Raw genomic sequence first — 19,421 nt, forward strand, 5'->3', positions numbered from 1 at the left:
CTGATGAACAAACTGGCTACACAGATAAAGGCAGAAACTGAGAAGTTCATTCAAGGAAAGAAAATCACCTTTATCTACACCTAGCAGCCAGTGCAGTGCATGCACACAGTTGCCATTGCACATGGTTGACAGAAGCAAGGTATGAGACACTCAGAAAACAGGATCTGTTGGTTTTTCAAGGGTCTGCACACACCAGACCCTCAGACAACAATAAGATGACATTTTATCTCTTCCTTTGCTCAACAGGGAGTGTCATCCCTCTGCTTAGCTGAAGTGCATTTGCATTTTGAGGAATAGTTTTTCCACTGGCTCTTGCCATTCATTACTCTGCTTGCTTCTTGTATCTCCGGTAAATAGCTAAAAAGCCCTCACAATGAAATCTATCAGTCAGGCAGAAGAAAAATAAGACTTCACAGGCCAACTAAAATAAAAAACAAAAGCATATAACAGGGAAATGAATTCACAACACTAAAACATTCAGCATCTGTCTTGTTTGCAGTTTCTGCTGTCTAGCAGAGCGCTGTGAGTAGTATCTTGCTTTGAAATTGCAGAATCTCATTGCAATACTGAATTAAATCTGAGGTATAAAAATTCATATGCCAAGCTTGTGTTTCTCCTTTTTGGTTCTTGGAAAACATTTGATTATTGTTGAGCTGCTCTAATTTCTCTTGTAGTGGAGCACAGATGTCAGTACATTTTACAGGCAGAGCTTGAACAAATTCAGGAGCAAGGCAGGAGGCCATTGAATGAAAACATTTTAGAAAACTGTAGTTCATGATCACTCTCACTGGACCCAGACAAGTGATCTGATTTCTATCAATGGTACTTGTAGGGTCAAACACCGTTAGAAGGAGCAGATTAAGATGACAGTGGAATGCTTTGAATGCTGGCTGTTGGTCTCCTGTGATCTCCGAATCCCCGATATTTTTACTGGCTAGGTTTTGACAATACAAATAAACACCATAGTGTTTGTGTTTATTTGTCAATGAGACAGAACAAATAAATTAAAAAAGGATTTTTCCACATGCAACACACACCAGGAGTGTCAATGTAAATGGCAGCATACAGCAACAAAAAATAAAACCAAAACATGCATAATACAAAATATTGTATTTTCATCAGTAATGAAATTAAATTCAACAGGAAGGAGATGCGTAACTACAAAATAAGCCCCAATGCAATCCAGCTATCATGACAAAGATGCTGCTTGCATACCGATGTGGCTGAATAGGAGGTGACAGGCTGTACTGTGAGCAGTACCTTTCATCACAACCCCCTGGTGCCGATGCCTCTGAGGCCCTGTTCACACCTGGCATTAACATGCATCTTGGGTGATCTGATCACAAGTGGACAGCGCTAAGTACAGGTGTGAATGCACCCAAGACGCGTTGAGGATGCATTGAGATCTGATCGCTCAGACTACATTTGGAGGTGGTCTGGGCCGCATATGGCCACATTCTTTTAGTAATGTGAACGCGAATGTGTCCTGGGCGACAATGAAGGACCGCCTACTCAACTGACGTCCTCTGCGTAAGCGGAGCGTAAGTGACTTCTGAAAATTTCAAAAAGCCCGTAGAGATATATTACGAGTGCGTCAAACATCTTGGGCGATTTGATTTGCTTGGAACACGCCAAGGAATAGACCCAGTCTGTATTGTTTTGATTTCTTCTTCTTCTTCTTTTAATTACTGGCAGACTAGGCACGGGAAGTGCGTTGCTGCCTTATGCCGGTTAAAAACAACAACGCATTTGGTCTTTGAAAACAGAAATGATGTTTGTGTTTATTTGCATATAGAGCGGGAAAGTGAGATCCGATCATAAGTGCTCACTTGAGACGCATATGGAGACACATTCTAATGCCAGGTGTGAACTGACGTACTTAGAGCTGTCCGCTTCTGATCGGATCACCCAAGACGCATGTTAATGCCAGGTGTGAACAGGGCCTGAGACATCTGTCTGGGGAACAGAATGATGCTGCAGTACCTGGTGCAACCTCTGGGGGCCTCTTTGGGTTGACAATGATCTTGGCTCCTCCCCTGAAGATGGTGGCCCACATGTGGCTGTTGAGGGGTGGGCAGCCAAGCAGAAGAGCTTGTCGCTGGAGTGCGTACCCAGACCATGGATGAGCAGGCTGAGGTAGACAGCTACCACCGCCTCACACAGCATCACATTCAGCCTTGGCTGGTCCCTGCCCTGCGCTGACACCACCAGGCTGAGGAGGGATGAGACACCTGTGCGGAAATACACACAAATGCACATGTACACACACACACACACACACACACACATCCTGCATCTTTGTCTAAAACACAGCATGCCTTTCCTACCCAGCATGCAGAGCTGGCCCTGGACCCACTGATTTATCCAGCACCCACTTTCTGTTCAGCCTCTACAACCAGTCAGTTCTGTTTGTTTCTATTTACAGTACGTCGGAAGTATTATAAATTCCACTACAGCTTTCATTGAATTCCCTTACTGTGGGAAACACTGCTCTCATTACAACTCACCATCTTCTCTTCTCTGACAACCTTCCAGATGACAGACTCAGCAGACCTTAACATGGCTCTAATTTGCAGTGATGTTTGTCCACATTTATTCAGCCTCAGTAGTGATGGCCATGATAGCACACCTAGAAGTCCTTCAAATTGAGGTAATAACTGCATGTAATTGCATTTACTTAAATGGATCTAGCACTTAATGTTATAGTTTACTGAAAAGGTTAGTATGCATTTGAGCATACACCTTGGAGAAAAGGCTTTAGTTGGACATTAATGGTATCAACAGGAAGTTAATGGCCAATTATTCCCTCGGTTTCACCCTTTGAGTAATGGAATACACATGGAATAATGCTAGGTGCCTTTCAATCTGGGACTCAGAGCTCAGGATGGTTGCTCTGTCAAATTCAACCCTGGGTTTGGGGTAACGGGGGGATGGAGGTAAATATTCAGGCCACTGCTCATACCTGGTCACTGTGCTGGCGAGGAGCTGGGTGTCATGTGCTCCTCGGTGCTCTCAGTGCGTAGTCTCCGCCTCTCGCTCAGCAGCAGGCCCTGGTACACCATCCCTGTGAACTGATTGGCCTCTGCCTGGCTACTGTGGGAACCACGGCATACCCTGCACCCACAGTGGGGGGTCAGTGGGAGTTCATGAACAAAAACATACCTTTACACTGTCCTGTATAGGTGCTGATCTCAGATCAGTACCTGCAGCTGTGACTATAGCACACATGTATGATAAATGTTATTATGCTGATCTGGGATCAGTACCTGCAGCTGTGACTACAGCATTTGTGTGATAGATGTCATTATGTTGATCTGGGATCAGCACCTGTAGCTGTGACTGTCACGCAGAGCTTGGTAGATGCAGGCAGACAGAGATGCTGCCAGTGTGTGCAATGTGTTTACCTGCGTTAGAGGGGAACACATAAACATGATTAGCGCAGTTTCCTGAAGTATCAATGTCATTGCCTCTCTTACAAAACATGTCCATTTTCCCCACATGCTGTTTCCAAAAGCCATGCACACAATCAATTACAACAAACCTGAACAACGGATTACAGAATGACACATTAAGTGATCTCAACTTGCTAGGCTTTCAAAACTCCACATCTTATGCGGTCATCAATGACATCTGGGTGAGGGGGTGTGTCCATTCGCATGATGGTGTACAGGACGTCGTGGATGTGATTGCTGAGGTGGAGGACTGGGTTGGCGATGACGGTGTTGGAGGGCTCAATGCTGGCAGAGAGGAGGGGCAGAGTGGTGGGCAGGGGGAGGGGGGACTGGAGCTGTTTCACTGTTGTCTCCTGATCCACAGAGATGGGAGAGAGAAACCAGACAACTTTGCAGATGGGTGCATGGATGGCCAAACTCAAACCCCATACAGGGCATGTCAGAACACAGTCATTTGAAAACCATCCAATGGGAGGCAATCCAAAAATGTACTTTTTATCAATTCTTTTTTTTCTTTTCACTTGAGATATACAGAAATGAAATATGAAGTATCATAAATCATTTATGAAGTGTCTCCCATTGAATGATTTGTGAAATTACTGGATGATTTATAGATAAACAGCCATTATGTGATTCTATAATATTTTATTTTCAAGGTCTTTAGGTCCCTGTCACAAGACATAAACATACAGCTGGTATATTTCTCTGGAAGTATATTTCACCATTCTCAACTCCACCACATTGATAATATTTTACAATTCCACAGCATGATCCTGTAATATTTTTTAAAGATCTCTGAAACAGTTTACTAGCTACAACAAAATGTACCCTCCAGGATTGTATTTCATTGGTTGAACTAAGCATTCATCAAGCAGATAGTGGCTTTATAAATGCTAGACATGTCCAACAAACAGTTTTCCTGAATTTTCTATGGATGAACCAGAGGTGTCCTTTAAGTGTATTTTTTACAATTACAGAGTAAAAATACAGTGTATTTTTTATTCTATTCAGCAGCAAACACCATTACACAAACCCAAGTAGATACACTACCTCTAGTGGTGGTAGTGATACATATCTTGAGGGGACAGACCTGCTGGGACTCCTGAAGCAGAAAGATGAGCTCCATCCTCACAGATGTGACATCCCCACCCTTGGCTCCGTGCAGGCTGCAGTAGCTGAGGAAGACTCTGAGCAGGGCCTGGTTCTTCCTCAGCCAGGCCTTGCGCCGCTCAGCGTGCTGCTGCTTGGCCTGCAGCCTGCGCCACTCCAGCTGGTGGCGCTTGTAAGCACCGGTTTCCATCCTGTCCGAAGGCCACAGCTCATCCAGCTCCGTCGAGCCCTCACCCTCCTCTTCACCCCATCCCTCCACCCTGCCCTCCACCTTGTGGTTGCAGATCTTGTGCATGGCTGCAATCTCCTTCTCCAGCCAGCTGTAGAGCTGGAAGTGCAGCTTTCCCCCATCCACCTTGTAGCCTGTGGCGAGTGTCTGCATCAGAATCTTCAGGCATGGCCTGAACTTCAGCTGCTTCTCAATCACGTCCACCTCCACCTCCACCTCCCTGGCTGACTCATCCATTTGTATGCCCCACCCTCTGGGCTCATGAACCCTATCTGCTCTCTCCTCAGGGTCGGGTTCCATGGTCAGTCCGCCATTACCCTCCTCGCTGTCTTCATCCTCATTGTCCTTGTTGTCCCCCCAGTACAGCTGGAGACCCTTGTCCTCCACCTTGGCAGATGGTTGACTCCAGTTTGGCCCAGTGGAGGTGTCTTGCCCCCCGCCGCAGACTAGGCTGGGCATCAGCCCTCACTTGAGATCTCCCATGTTATTGCTGTTCTCCTGAGGCTGGGTGGGACTGACGTTGACCAGCGAGGACGCTTTGTTCAAGGAAGGCCCTGCCTTCTTGGCGATCTTGGGGATCTTGGAGAGGACCTCCAGAGCCAGCACAGGGCAGGAAACTTTGAAGTGGGCGTTGGCAGTTGTGAAAAAGAGCTTCCTTTCAATCATGTTAATTTTGTCCGTCCCACTCCTCTCAGAGGTCAGGCCTACTGTTGACAGAGTGCCCTCAGACATGGGAAAATACCGCCTCATTAACAGGGGGTGCGTCCGCAGGTAGTTATAAAAGCTGAAGTCCACAGGGTTACAAGACTTCACCAGCACATCTGAGAAGAAGACAGGAGCTTGTTAAAGCTGGCAGGAACCAAAAATGTTTAACATGTCATGTTACAGACGGTTTACAAAAACATTTTTTGCATAACACAAATGATGAAAGAGTGTGTCAATCTCACATCTTTCCTCATAACACACATATAGCTTGTAGAGTGTAATGGGACCAGATAACCCAAACAGCTCAGGGACATTTAGATAAAGTGCAAGCTGAAACAGCAGCTTAAAAATAAGGTCAGATACTAACATACATAAGCGTGTGCTCATATGTGTGCTTGTTTGTGTGTGAGGGTGTGAGGCACCTCACCTGGATTTTCATCTTCCTCCTTGGGTATCTGCTCCAGCAAAGTGTCAAGAGCCTTGGAGTAGTCCTTGATTACCCAGAAGGCTATGCTGCGCAAGAAGGGGTCAGGGTGCAGCTTGGAGCAGGTAGAGCCTGAGCCATCCCTGCTGCAGCCCTGCACCCTCTCATACAGCATGCCCTTACTCTTGTAGTCTGATTCATAAAGACGGGCCACCACCATAGCCAGCTGGATATGTTCCATTTTCTCCAAGCACACCTACAGGTCAGGGTGGAGTAAAACAACGGCAACCAGTCAGCTACAAACAGGGAAAGGCGGAATGCTTCACTTTATGTATTACTGATCCTCAATCCTCAACCAGCATGTGGCTTTGAACAAAGCCCATCCATAATCAACAGATTCCTTTTTACTTGATTGCATCTACTGAGGTGGCTTTGCCTTTTTGTTTCCTTCACAATTATTGCATTTATAACAACCGGCTTTGCTTGAGAACTTCTCTGTTTTCATCAACATGAATAGATGTAACCTGACTTCTCTGATACAATAAAAATGAGTTCATGTGAAGTCAGCCACACTAAAGTAATTAAACTAAATTGGGCATGATTAAGTAGAATGCAACAAGCTGATGCTGGAGGATCTTTTGTGAAACTGGCAAAACAGTTGTTAGTCGCCAAACAATCATCATCTGAACCAATACCAGCTTACAGGTAAATTTTGTATTTCTTGTAATTTACCAGCACAAAGCATTCTGGGAGAATACAAGTAGCATATTCTTGATGCACTTGCAAAAGAGTAGTGAACTACTGAAGATTCTTTGAAATGTGATAATATGAGCCCTTTTGCACTGCTGGACTGAGACTGACATGAGCAATAAATGACAAACCCAGACAACACAAGTACATTTGATACAAATGTGCAGTGTGTAATGTACTGCTCAGTAAAAGTATCCATATACCACTGTGTGCTCCTCATTGAAATGAGCCAAACTGTAGAAGCAGCTAATGCATTTCCTCAGCTCCTGTTATCAGTCTTTGTTTTGGCTGTACACAGTGTTGCAAGTTTTGCCCAAGGAAAACTAAAAGCAGCATTTATGTAGCACTCACATTGAATTTATCTCTGAGGTTTAGGCTATGCATCTTCAAAATCCAGAAATCCCAGGGCAAAAGCAAAAAAAAAAAAAAGAAATCAAGACAGCACACCACCAAGATAAAGTATGGGGCTTTCATGGCCAGAACTTTGCAAAACAAAACTCATGCCAGTTTTCCATTAGACAGGTGTTTAGCCTTTACACAGTTAAATTATCATAGTAGATTAGATATGACACTGAACCAAAGAGGTTTTCTAAAGCACACATGCAAGAGGATACATAATAGTTGTTTTGTAATGGTGCATTTGTTTGTTTTGTCTTGTTGTTTTCTTTTGGGGGGGGGGGGTTCCAGTTTGTTTGTTGTCTTGTTATACTTAGAACTCAATGGAAAGAGAAAGTAAGGCCATGTGAACCTTGATGGCATCTTTGAGGGCGCCGGCCAGCAGGAAGAAGCTGGCGGCCTGATCGAACCTCTGCTTGCCCAACAGGGAGAAGGCATTCTTCATGGCAGCCTTCCTCCAACGGTCCTCCAAGAAGTTATGGCTGAAGAACTGGGTCATCTTCTCATTGTGTTAGGACCTGGAAAACAAAAACAATGGCTCTGGCTCTGATTAGCAAAACACAGATATGACCCAGCATTAAAACTGAACAAGCGCTTTGGCTGGTTGGGTTACCTAAAAAGCCCCCACAAAACGGCCTTCTTCTTCATGGCTAGATAGAACAGAGCTGGGGGTCGTTGTTCCTCTGAAATGCAGCCTTGCCCACCTGGAGAGGAACAGTCAGAGACATTGGAATACTGGAAGTATTGCTTCAATTTACTGTACGCTTGGCAGACCATCGACAGCCAGATGGAGAAACAAACATACTGATCCTGTCATGCAAAGTGAATAAAAAAAAAATTTTGTGACTGGTTTTGCTGTACTGTACTATGCTTTGCTATCCTGCTACAAGGTTTGCTGTTCTATACTGAGCTGAGCTCTACTGTACAGTGTTGTGGTATGCTGGGCTGGAAAGACTGCAGACATTCTACCTTCTCCATTATGCGGCACAGGGTGTTGATGTTGCGAACCCACCAGCCCACGCCCACGGCCCTGAGCTCTGACCACTGTGGGTCGCCTCTCTGCACAGCTGGGATCATGTTTAGCATCTCCTCCTCTGCCTCAGAGTGGAAGGCCCAGGCAAAGTGACATGTAGAAAGACCCGTCAACACACATCATGTGCAAACATTGACACCATACATACAGACAAACAAGTACACAAATATACACATGCATACATATACACAGTAACTCAGCACATGCATAGGGTAACCTTCAGCAATAGACCTGGATTACAAACCCTGATTATCTCCTCAGTCTACTCTTCATAGAATCAGGGTTAATCACAATATCAGCTGTGAAATATTCTAAGGAATGCAGCAGGTGAATGAAACCATGCCACTTAAAATACTGACTCATTTCTCTATGAGCATGATTAATTCCATAATTAGCATTGGCTGCAGTTTCCAAGCAGAGAGTGAATGTGCTGTTTATTCCTGATGCTGCTCAGAAAAAAGCTGAAGTGAGGGGTGAGTAGGGGTAAGGGGTTACCTTGGTGCAGCAGCTGCATTCTGTAGAGGGGGGGCAGGGAGGTGAGAAGACAGGTGTGCAGACGCAGCGCTAGCAGGTACCTCAGACCACACTCATTCACTGCCTCTCCTCCTTTATGCACACATACACATTTACACACACAGACATATATTTATACATACATGTATACACTCAACCACACACACACATATATATTTATATATGCACACACCCACACATACATGAACATACATATACGTATACACTTACACATATACATATACATACATGCATGCACACAAGCATGCACTCACAAACACACAGGATGGAGAAAGAAAAGATCAGGTCACATATCGGAGGGGTTACCCACTGCCTCTGCAATCAATTCCTCACCACTCCGCCATAGTGCTCTTACAAAAGTCCTTGTTCTTACAAAATGTATGAGACTGTCCCCAAGGATATACCATGGTGGCTCTCACCTCTTGTGCCTTACACCTACCTGGCTGACTTGGGGCTGCCCCCAAATGGTCCTGGGCATCTAAAATATCTGTCATTTATTAAAATGTTCAGACTCACGATCAAAATGAATGTTCCTCAAAATTTTGCCTGGAGTGAGGGAAGGTTACAGCTGCCATTCCACTCAGACCAATAACACTGGAGCGTCCTTGAACCTTGTCCATTCACATCAGTGCTTACTCAATGGCCTGGAACGCTCTGTTAAGGTCTTTCTCGGCACTTCCTACCAAAAGACTAAATAACAGTTTTTTTTACTGTAGGTAGCAGGACGAAAGATAATTTGGGGGCTTTGTTTAGCTGGACAAGTAGCAAGTATACACACTCTATAGGACAAACAAAATGGTCATGATTACCCCACCCAGTCACTAGAGTTCAGCATTTGTTGGAGGGTGTCATTTCAGGACAAATTTCAACCAAAGAACATGTGGTGCTAATGTATTCAGCTGACTTGGCTTAATGAGGATGACTGTCCATTTAAACTGAACCCTGGGCCATTCTTTGGAAAAATAAAAAATGAATGCAATTGGTCAAAAGTCTCTGGCATATACACACCAGCACTATAGGAGTGGTTGACTTGGTGTGTAGCTGGTATGTAACTAAATGCTTTCCCTGGGGATCACAGCTGCTTTATTCAGCTGTCCATGTTAAGCTCCATGTAAAAATGTAGTGTGATGTGATAGCTGAAGGGATGACTGAAAGCTAAACTACTCTTTTTTGTCAGAGGGCAGTACTGTGGGCCCATTAATGTGTCACTATGAATCCAAAACAACCTTTCGACGACCTACTGTTGAAACAACAGGATTTCTACAGCTCTGTCAATCACATGAACAACTCCTACTCCCTGGTACCCCCTTACCCACACACGCACACACACACACACACACACACACAACGTTAATGGTTTAAAACACTGATTCTCAGTCCTGCTCCTGGGGCCCCCCTGCTCCGCATGTTTTCCATCTTTCCCTGTTCTACCTACCTGACTGAACTCATCATGGCACTTTTGATTAGCTGAGCACACCTGATTTAATCAAGAGCATGTCTGGAGCAAGGATAGATAAAAGATATGCAGGACAGGGGCTCCAGGAGTAGGACTGAGAAACACTGGTTTAAAACAAATGACAGGCCTTGCAGGACATGCATACAAAACAAGATACAACTGACATACTGTATTGGGGTCAATTCAATGCAATAAGTTCAAGCAAGGGTTTAGGTATAATATAATATGACAATATTAAATGTTTGTACTCTTGTTAACTTATTCAGGAAACTTGTGGCAATAACATACAGTATGCACTCCATGACTTCTACGAGCCTCCTCAAATATGGCTAGGTAACATAAATGCATCACTCCTCTACTCAGACGAGTAATAAGAGCAATGATGATAATGCATTTGCAGGGCAGAATGCCATACCTGGACCTGTCTGAAAATGCCAGGGATGTACTCATCCAGGTACTTCACATGCCACACCAGAAAGGAGCCATCAGCAGGGTGGATCGTGAACAGCATGTCGGGGCTCTTGTTCCACTCCAATGTGAGGGCCTCCATTTTCCTGTCCAGCAGTATTGTGGGTAAGAGGGCACTGCCACTGGAGCTGGTCATTGAAGCCTTAGAACTCCCCTCCTGGTCACCCTCCAGCTCGGACGACACTCTGTCCAACATTTCATCCCCCTCTGAAATGGCATGAGAGAGATGGCTAGATGTCAGCTGCCTTCAAATTACCACCGCTGCACAGATTTAAAACTAACTCAGAAAAGGCTACAGTTTCATAGAAAAGACAATTAACTAGAACAATGTGAAAATATATTTTCTACATGCTGTCCATTTCATACTCAATCAAAAACATGTAGTTCTATAAGAAATTATCAACACACATGGAAAGGGTTTAATTGCACATATCAAGCACCTATGAAGCTTTGTAAAGGACCACTGATTTGCTCGTTTGTGTCCAGCAAAACATTTCCCCTGGAGTTCAAGTTCCTCTCAACTTAACGAGATAAATGTTATACAGAAACATTACACACAACAAATGTGTGGTCATTTTTCACACAGCAAGCAAAGGATGTCTCTGTATGTTGACAGCTCATTTCTTCTGTTCCTTCACAAAGCAGGCTGGGTCTGTGGAACAGTACCGAGGTCAAACTTGGCATGCGGCCCAGCTGGGGCGGGCTCATCGACGCCACCATGCTCTGGGTTCTGCTCAGACACCTTGCGTAGCTGCTGCATGAACAAGTCCATGGAGGTGTTGAAGCTCAGATCCTTGTTGTTCAGCCAGTGGACCACAAACCCCCCATCAGCCTTGTCCACCGAGAGTGCTGCCCCCGATAGAAAAGCTGGGATGTCTGGAAGGTCCAAAGAGCAGGAATGTGACCTGCACTGTAAATGGAAGATGGCTGGCTTAAAACCCTCAGGTGAGATAACACAACAATTGCGCCCTTGACATGTGACAACTTTTATTGCTTATCTTATCTTATTGCTTTAAGTGCTTCTTTTTTCCGTAATAGTAAAATGCAAAATGTATGCTGTATGAGTCCCACCGGATACTACTTATAGGCAAAAAAACTATATAATATGAGTCATGGGTTTGCTAAGTGACATGGTGATAGAAAGCAGCGCTATTCCTGAAGAATAGAGATTTTTATGCCTTCCACAAATGAAGAATTTCAACTGAAGAATGTCCATCTACAGCATATGGTATATTATTGTATATGGCGATACTGTGTGTAAAGACCCAGGAGTTGTGGGGTTGATCAAGAGCTGAAAAACAACCCAAACAGCCCACATCTCTCACCCCTTGAGTTGTGCTTTGAGCGAGCTAGTTACGCCCAGCCTGGAGCGTTACCTGTCCTTGGGTTGATGCTTGCGGAGATGTGGAAGTGGCAGAGGGCATAGGCATGCTGGGAGATGTGTCGGTGGACCTCATGGGATCCCAGCCAGCTGGGCAGGAGCTCAGTGTGGGGTGCCAATGCCGAGGACCTCCTCCGGCCCCGACATAGGTGCTTCAGGTGATGAATCGAATAGGGGCAGGGGGTGGGGGAGTACGGTGCAGCAGAAAAAACAAAACCTCACATTAAGACAACAAAACAGTGCTAAACCTTCCGTATCTATGCAGATGAAATCATTGTATACCACTCGTGAAATGCCACATGCAGCAATGTCAACACATGGTGAAATAAAAAATCCATAATATCGTAATTATATTTCTAATATGTCAAAATAAACCTAGTATATTACATATGAACCACCATAAATGTTATGCATTTTTGCTGCTTTCAAACTGTAAATGTAAATTTAATAGCATTTTCTATAGTTGGGCAGTGCCTCTGCTGTTGGATGTGATATGTTGACCCTGTGTTCTCTAACAGGGGGTGGTCCTCACCTCCAGAGCATGCTGGATCTTGTCCTTCTGGTCACTATGGTGCGGCAGGCTGCTGCTGCTGCTGGTGTCTGAGGTCTGTCCCCCCAGCAAGCTGTCCTCAGGCAGTAGTGTCTCTGACCACAGCCGACAGATCCCATCCTGGCAGGAGGTGAGCAGCACGTTGCACACCGTGGGTGCACCAGGTACACGAAAGAGAAGTGCACGGCCGTGGGCATGGCCTTCTTCTCCATCAGGTCCTGGATCACAACCGCTGCCTTCCAGCCTGTGACGGGATACTACACCTTCAGCAGGCAGTCGTCCTGGGAACAGCATGGAACAAGGAAGACAGTTTCATTCCTATGAGCAAAGGTGTCCAGACCGGCAGCATTCCGATGTGCTGGCAACCTGCAGAACCAGGGGAGCGCATGAAACCCAAGCCATGTTGCCATTTAGAAGTGCTCAACGGAACACAGATGTTGGTGTCTGTGACCTCATCATTCTACACACCAGTGTTAACCAGGTGTCAAGGGTAGTTACTACTGGCAGTAGTATCATTCTCTGCTGTTTTCCATTCCTGTAGCAGGTCTCCAGGGTGACTCTTCACAAAGCTGGATATTTTACTAAATTATTTAATTGCTACAATGGCAGTGCCCCACTATTTCAAATAAATACATACCAACTTCTGGTTGCCAGCCCAACTAATCCCATATCAGCAACCTCAGGCAGAGTGCTCCTTCCAAGGAAAACAGTATAATGTTGTTACTCAATTCATCATTCACTTGTTCAATAAGTGTGTGATGAATGTGACAATCTATTCCTCTGACAGCATACAAAAGCCTGGGATAAAAAAGGGATGACTTCCCTCTGAAGTCACTCTTTTTGTTGTAAATGACAGTGAGATGCTATCTATCCTCATAAACCAGCTCTTTAGTGTCTAGAGAAACTGATGTACATTTTAACCTTTGCCCATTTGCAGTCATATTGTCCATTTGGCAGCAGTAGGGTACAGTGGTACGGAACAGCGCTTGCAACCCAAAAGTTGCCAGTTCGATTTTGTGTTGGGACACTGCTGTTGTACACTTGGGCACAGTACTTCACATGAAATGCCTCAGTAAACATCCAGTTGTACACATGGTGGATATTTAATCACTGGAAGCTAGGTAATTCTCTTTGGTCAAGAGTGTTTGGAATTCAGCTGTAGTGTAATGTATAGTTTATCTAATGCTACAGTTACTTGAACTACTGTCATTCATGTGAAATGGAAAAGGGGGAAGCACAGGAAGTGTTGAAGTGTCTCCAGTGCAGCATTCCATAGGTGGAGGTGAGCTCTGTACCTTCCCTGCAGTGGTGAAGTATTCCCTGTCAGGAGACCACTCTATGATGTGCACAGCCACTGCAGCCCTGGGAGAGCGGAAACAACAAGGAGAGATATATCATCAATGCGTTTCAGACAGCCTATTCAGTACTGATCACACATACTCACTGAGGACTGTGCACAGTCTCAGCTGGACAAAGCATATAGTGTATATGCAGCATATAGAGGAGCGTAACTAGCATATCAATGTATATATATATATATATATATATATATATATATATATACACACACACACACACACACTATATGGACAAAAGTATTCGTATGTCTGACCATTACATCAACAGGGACTGTAATGACATTGTATTCAAATACATATACTTTAATATGGAGTTGGAGTTTTTCTGTGGGAATTTGTGCCCATTCATTCTGTAGAGCATTTATGAGGTCAGGCACTGATGTTGGACGAGAAGGCCTGGCTCGCAATCTCCGTTCCAGTTCATCCCAAAGGTGCTTGATGGGGTTGAGGTCAGGGCTCTGTGTGGGCCAGTCAAGTTCTTCCACACCGAACTCATCAAACCATGTCTTTATAGTCCTTGCTTTGTGCACTGGGGCACAGTCATGTTAGAATAGAAAAGGGCCCTCCCCAAACTGTTGCCACAGAGTTGGAAGCATAGCATTGTCCGAAATGTCTTGGTATGTTGAAGCATTCACTGGAGATAAGGGGCCTAGCCCAAACCCAGAAAAACAGGTGTGGTCAAATATTTTTGTTAATACAGTGTATCTATATATATCTATATACATATATATAATTAAGCCCTTCTGAGTCACACTTCCCCATTCCAATTTTATACCTAAAAACCATGTGAGTTTAGGGTCAGCTGATGGTCATCACTTTATGACCACTTGGCAACAATGGTTGCACTAGCCAGTTAACAGCAAGGATCTGGATGTCTGTTTGTCTCTCTGGTATTTTTTGGTCTAAATAAGTTCCCATCAAACATATGACACTCACCTGTAATGCCAGATGCACTTCCAGTCATTGAGGGTGGGGTGAAGTTTATCATCAGTGCTCTGGCTCTCTTCTTCCTCAACAAGGGTGTCGCTAGAGGGCGGGGCCCAAAGTTTCAGCCGCTCGGCCACTGCAAGTATCCGGTTACCTTTGGTGGTATGACAAAGTAGGGTGAGTAGACGATAGGGTGGAGAACAGGAGAGAACTTTATTTGCCATTGATGAGGATCCAGACAGTTGAGAGGGTCCAGAGAGTTGCAGCCACATAATAATTCCCACATAGTGACAATGCTTTAGTTTGTGGCTATCAACATGATGGCTTAATGGTCACCCTTAGACTCCACAGGTCTGTCAGCCTGTGTATAAATGGTAGCATGAAATTGGAGAGGAACCTCCAAAGGAAAAAAGCACATGGGAATGAATTATCCTTGAGGCACCCGTCTAGCATAAACAACAGTTTCAGACTTATTGTAATCACTCACGGAAAACATCTCCCTACAACTGTCCCATATTAAAGTGAGATTCTGATTAACTGTAACTGCTGTGCCATTTGGCCTTAAGTTTGCCATAAATCCAAAGCCAGAAAACAGTTCAGAGAGAAAGAAATCAAGAAAATCTTATGTGGTTTATTCAGCGTGAAGAATGTAACACACTGCAGTTAGACTGAATCTGGGCCTATGCCTTTCTAATTCACAAGATCACAGCTCCACATGAGTGATAAATGAAGTATCTAATGCCCTCCCACAAACATCGGCAGGAAATGTCCACTTCACACCATTTGTACCAGCAGGCCAACCTCCAAAGCACCAAATAACATCAAATAATGCAAGCATTCTGCAGGCTGCTCGGGATTGGAAAATGGAAGTGGACCTGGAAAAAAGCTTGTGTTTCCCCCAGACATCGTGGCTACAACACTCCGGCCAGACATGGTCCTGTGGTCCACAACAGCTAAGCGGCCATACATTGTGGAATTGACAGTACCATGGGAAGATGGCGTTGAAGAAGCTTACGAGAGGAAAAAGTCCAAGTACTCTAAACTGGCAACTGAAGCTGCCCAGTATGGCTGGAAAATCAAGATTTTTCCTGTAGAAGTGGGATGCAGGGGTTTTGTTGCTACATCTATGACCAGTCTACTGAAGAAGATCGGGGTGAGGGTTTCCTCCCTCCAACAAGCAATCAAATCCTTATCAGGTGCAGCGGAAAAAAGCAGCAATTGGTTTTGGATTAAAAGGAAAGACAACAACTGGGCTGCAAGATGACGACAGGAGGGTACAGAACCGATGGGGGGTGCACCTGAGACGCCAGGTATCACCGTTGAGCCCGCTGGAGACATCATGGGCTTATCAATGAAAAGTCAAAGAAAGAGAGTGCCCACCTGATGACCCCAATGTCGGACCTACCCTTTCATCACTCCAATCCCATTGCCAACATCAAGAGTGCCGACTTACCACAGGGATTGAAACACCAAGTCCTATTAGCTCTACTAACATATTCAGAGCAAGTACCTACAAACACTGTGCTCACATTCCATTGAAACTGTCTTCAATACACTTTTTTACACTACCTTGTGGGTCCCAGGCCAAATTGTAAGTCACATCATTGAGAAAAAACTGGCCTGTCTTTTGCCACTGATAATTCATGTGCTGTTAGTGTAAGGGAATGAGAAAAAAAGCAGGTAACATCATCACACACATGCAAAGCAAAATTCCATATGCCAAAATATTTTATTTTAACCTACTAAATAGATGAACACACATTATGTAAAGTCAGGGCTTAGGAATTATCTAAAGTCATTACTTAAATCATTATCTATTCTAAGACTTAACTACTGTATGACAAATAAGACATGCTAACATTGTTATTTACCGTAAACAAGCCCACACTGATTGCCTAAGGATCAAAAAGACAAAAGCAGTTTTGAATACAGAAGACATTTTCTGTGATTTAATGTGGGAAACCATTGTTGTTTTCTTAGCATTCATAATAATATTACATATTGACAACCTTTCAACGCTTCAGAACTATAAAGATGCATGTAGTGTACAGAAAGCATAAAAACACAGTTCATACTGTAGATAACAGACAGTAATTAACCATGGGAAATTACTCCTCAGAAAAGTAACGTAAATCATTACTTACATTATGCCTTTTGTTTCTGCTGGTGGCGATGGGCTCAAAAATGCATACAGTGTTCCCATAGGATGCTGCTATCAAAAAACGAATCAGTAACTTAAGTTTAACCTTAAATGAGACATCCAGCCATTGCAGAGTCACACCACTGTTAAAGAGCAAGTTTTCTGGGAGAAAATAAATTTACCAAGGACCTCAGCAAAAGGATTTGGCTGGACATGTCAAGAACAAGCTGATTTTATGACCCTTATAGAGCTGTATTATAATCACTTTTATGAATACTTTATGAATGCATGTCCAGGGAAGTTTCCCCAGATGTTATTCTCTTACAAATTTACCTTTGGCTCCTTGTAGTCAGCGACATGAACTGAGGACTGACTGGCACAGTAGTTTCACAAGTGGGCAGGAACATACATACCCGTCCCAGCTCATGAGAGCACTCCACGCACCCCACTTGTATGTTGCCATGCTGGGCACCTGGGATGATCTGAACGCACTCAAAATCACTGGAGAGGATGACAATGTCGCAGCCGGAGCCATAGGCCTTAAACAGAGAAAGAGACAAAATATGGAAGGGGGGTCGGGTAAGGATAAGAAAGGGAACCTCACTTACAGTATTGTTATGGACAGGCCATTTCCTTTGAGATCTAAAATGACCCTTAAGAGTGCCAGGAAATCTTATTAGTCCCCAGATGAGCCTGTTATTATTGATACACGTTTTGTCAGATTTATTTAAGTAAATTTCATTTTTAGTATTAGTGGGTCCCTAAAACACTTCGGCTTGCTTGGTACAATATGAAAGGAGGGTTGGCGTTGTTTAATTAATGAGTGGTTTGACCCTGTGACCCGGGGCAGTACGTGGAATGAGGCTATTTCCGGTGGGGTTGCGCGTGCACTGGTGTGGCTGCCACTGTGGATCCATGTGGACTGCTGAAGCTGGCCTCCCATGGGAAAACTGAATACCCTACTGCAGTTTATGACCGACCACTCTACCGTGACGTTGTTTTGCGTGGTTTCCTTTTCTTTGTGTTATGTCCTGGGAAGGCGACCAACTGAAGAGCACCAACAAGCATAGCGCAACTGAAGTTAACCGGGACCTTTTAGACATTAAACTGAACGCCGCAAACGCAAGAAAGCCAGTGAACGCTACTCTCTTCGCTACGCCAAGGCCGGGCTGTCCGTCGCGGGGTGACTGGTGCGGGCTGGCCACGGAAAGGGTGAAGCTTTGGCGTCCGTGTCCCGAAATTCTAGATAACGTCAATCTTTCATTTCTTTCTGTTGTATTTAACCCCTTAAGACAACGACATTGCCTGGCGTATCTGTAGGAAGGTAGACCGCCAAGGCTGATAGGCTTGCAATATCCCTGCTCAGGGAGGGCGTGACAGTATGGATGGGGGAAGTGGGGCGATGTTTTACATTGGTGTCCTATGAGAGGCTTTCAATCGCAGGTGGGTGGGGGTGAGCGGATGAGTCATGTGATGCTCTGACAAATGAGTAGCCCTGAATGCTCTTCCTGTTGAGTTCCGCTTCAGCATTCCTTTCAGAAAAAAACCTCTTCCTCCTCCCAGTCAACCTGGGAAGGGATGTGGGTGGCAGTGTACTGTAGTGGTTAAGGAGCAGGCCTCGTAACTGAAAGATTGCTGTTTTGATTCCCTGCTGTTGCACTGCTGCTTGTCCCTTGGGCAAAGTTCTTAAGCCAGAAGTGCCTCAGTAAATATCCACCTGTATAAATGGATAGCAGGAAAATATTGTAACTGAAAAATTGTAATTGATAAGAGCATCTGCTAAATGCCAATACATTTATATGTATTCATTTGGCAGACGTTTTATCCAAAGCGATTTAGAAGTGAGGCAGAGTATAACGCAAGTGAAAGCCATACATGGAGTCCCAAAATTAGAAGTGCTGTATGACCAAATTTCAATGGTTGGCCAGACAAGGTACAAGCTAGCTGGTAGAAATTGCACAAGTGCATTAAACCATAATTATTATTATTCTAAGAAAAACAGAGTTTAGGACATAAGAAACTGCTTTAGGTCCATAAGAAATTGCTTTAGGTAATAATGTAAAGTAACGTGATGTAATGGGGGGGGGCCTTCATAAGCCCCATTGTGTTGCCTAGTTGCCAATATGTTGCAGTAGTGGGAAATCTATTGGTTAAAATTGATTTGCAGTAACACTTTCGCTTTTAAGCTGTCTCTATAGCGCTGCTGTAGGCAGTTCAGAAGACACAGTGTGTGTTAGACAGACATGCTTTTCTCCTCTCTTCGCTCATGTCACGTGGTTGCCATTTTGAAAATTTTATGCACGAAAATGAGGCAGAGGTTGTAGGAACAAGGAAGTTCGTCGGAAAGTTACAGTGAGTGAAACGAGTAATTGACAAGCCATGGCTTACTGCTGTGTGCCAGGCTGCTATTCTTACCAAAGACACAATCCAGAGCTGTCTTTTTATCGTTTCCCAAAAGACAAGGACACCCGTCGGCAGTGGATTGTCAAAATAAGGCGTGAATATGGT

At 44.4% G+C, this 19,421-nt stretch overlaps 1 pseudogene; it reads right to left on the reverse strand.

The window, feature by feature from the left end:
• LOC118781672 overlaps positions 1-17,830 on the reverse strand; it is a 34,965-nt pseudogene extending 17,135 nt beyond the window's left edge.
• Positions 17,831-19,421: the final 1,591 nt, after the last annotated feature.

This window comes from Megalops cyprinoides, chromosome 8 (assembly GCF_013368585.1).
Source record: "Megalops cyprinoides isolate fMegCyp1 chromosome 8, fMegCyp1.pri, whole genome shotgun sequence".
In the NCBI taxonomy this organism is placed as follows: Eukaryota; Metazoa; Chordata; class Actinopteri; order Elopiformes; family Megalopidae; genus Megalops; species Megalops cyprinoides.